Genomic DNA, 2697 nt, shown 5'->3' on the forward strand with positions numbered 1-2697 from the left:
CATGGACATCCATACAGCCCTCTGAGCACAGTCATGGTCCTCGGTAGCAGCACAGGTCATGGACATCAATATGGCCTCCAGTGGCCTAAGGTCACAATTTAGACTTATCTTTTCAAATCATAGGCAACGTCTCTCTGCAAAGTGCCCTCAGTATTGAGTCTTTTGGGCCAGTTGACAGTACCAGCTCCTGCAGGCCAGGCCTTCTCTCTGAAAGTCCCAGAGGAAGGACACGTCAGCTTCAACAGCCAAATTCCCTCAGTGATGTCTCAGTCTCCTCCCCAAATGTAGCTCTTGTGCCGGCTTGAAAAACAAGCTTAAAATACCTCTATGTCTTAACGTTTCCTTCCCTGAGAGCTCACGGCTCCAACCACAGGAAGTAAACCTTATTCAAAGTGTTCTATGCCAGGCTGGAGAGACGGGTTCCACATTTAAAAGCACTGACTGCTCTAGAAAGAAGACCCGGATTTGATTCCCAGAAGCCACATGGTAGCTCACAATTGTCTAAAACTTCAGTTCCAGGGGATCCAGCGCCCTCCTCAGGCATATAAGTGGTACATAGACATACATGCAGGCAAAACACCCATACGAATAAAATTAAAATAAATGAACTCTTCTACTCTGGCCAGATGAGGTCATTTGCCAGCAACTTAGGTCTGCATAGACACTTCTGAGCAGGCTGGGTCACCTTTTTGACAAGTCCTTCAGCCCTACACATCCACCACAGCTGCACAGGCACTGGAATCCAAAGCTTTGTCCAGAGGTTTCTTTGGTCTCCAGATCTAAGCCACTGACCTCACATTCTTCAGAAAGGAGCAATCTAATCCTTGAGTGTGGCAGAAATCTCTCAAGCATTTCTTGCCAAAAATAAGCTTGTGATTTCTTCCTTATACAGGGAATTTCATTCTGCTTTAGCGAGATCACTCCCAACTGCAGGATCCGCCTTCTCTCCCACTCCTGCACTCCAACCCCACCACCCTGCCGCTCAGGCAGTCTGAAGGAAGAAAAGTCTCCGCCAGCTCCTCTTCCGGTGCGGGAATGAATGCCGACTCAGTTACTATGGCAGCAGGTTGTTGTAAGGTCAGGCTGACCCTCGTTCTTTGTCCTCTGTGTCACGGGTCTTTTGCTTTTCCACAAATTAAAATGGAACATGAGGCTCTCGCCACACGTGGCTGACTAGTGTGGGATTTCCGAACTATGTGTTAAACAAGCCTCTTGGCCCACAAACTCCAGAGTCTCTTGAATTCTATCCTAACAAGAGAAAGTTACAACCAGCCACATCCCTGTCAGCAGCTTCCATGGATATTAGGTAGAATCCAAACCTTTAGCAAGATCTGGACTCTGCCTTCCTGGCCTAGACCATCAGTGGCAGATGGATGCATATCCAGAAAACAAACACACTAGGACCCTTCTTAGGTATCCTGAGCTGTGAAGGTAGAACGTGAAGGAGAAATAGCTTGATGGGGGCCGGGGGGACTCGGGGGGACTGCTCTGCCTCTGTGGTGGGGGAGTCTTCTCCAGCTGACATTTTGCTGAGGCTCAGGCATGAAGGGAACATTAAAGGCCAGTCTCCCATGTTCCAGCTGCGGTGGCCTCTTTCTGTCTCTCAGACTCCTCGGCTTTGGAACCACTGTGCTTCTGCAAGGACGCTCCTCGCTGGCCTATTAAGATCCAGAGATATCATCCGTTACAGCGGTCCTGAGGACATTTGACAGCTCCCAGAGGGGACTCCCAGGGTGACTCTAAGTTACTTTGCTGTCTAAAGATCTGGGGTTCCTTTCTGTTGACCACTTTCCCTCGGAGGTAGGCTCTAAGTCCTCAGTGGATGCTTGAAGTTGAGGTTGAAACCAGACCCAGACAGAAGCACGGTGATGCTGTGGCGTTACTGCCAGCTGACTAATGGGCACAGAGCGTACACAGCGGGATGTACAGGAAGCAGGAGTGATTCATATCCCATGCAGGTCAGGGCAGGACACATATTTCATCATAGTGCTCAGAATAAAATGCAGTTTACAGCACAGGAATCGGTTATGCTCAGAACTTTCCACTGAACAATTTCAGAGCACATTTAAGCAGGGAAATGAAACCACAGATAAGGATGGGACCACTCTGACGAAGTAAGATTTACATTTGGGTTGGGGTGGGAGACAGAGTTCAGGCTGTAGGATCAAGAATGCTTTTATTTCTTCTTACAGTTTTACATTTGACCTGGGTGTAATTAGCTTTTCTGCCTAAGGGCCGTTCTGAAAACTACTGATGGTTAATTGCTCCCTCCAACCCCACCACATCACTGTATACCGTGCTGCCAGATCAGAGATAGTCCAGGTCAGGACATCTGGAAATGAAAGTGACCCTTTCAGGATTTCACGTCAGCCAGCCACAGTTATGACATTCAAAGGATATTTTACTTATTAACCTGGACCTTAGCTAATCTTTCTGCTATAACTTCTCATAATTGTTCAAACCATCACTCACCAGTGTTATTCCCTCCCACATTAAATCATGTCCAGCTTACCTGCTCAGGAAGGGTTTTCTGTTTTTTTCAACTTCCCCTTCTTATTCTTGGTTGAGGTTACACAACATGGAACGTATGTGCACGTTAGGAGCCAGTGTCCTCCTTGCTCCTTGAGGACTGTCATGAGTGTTTAGACCATCTAGAGCACCACTCACTGTTATCAAAACATTTTTTAAAAATCCCTT

This window comes from Mastomys coucha, unplaced genomic scaffold (assembly GCF_008632895.1).
Source record: "Mastomys coucha isolate ucsf_1 unplaced genomic scaffold, UCSF_Mcou_1 pScaffold23, whole genome shotgun sequence".
NCBI classification, from domain to species: Eukaryota; Metazoa; Chordata; class Mammalia; order Rodentia; family Muridae; genus Mastomys; species Mastomys coucha.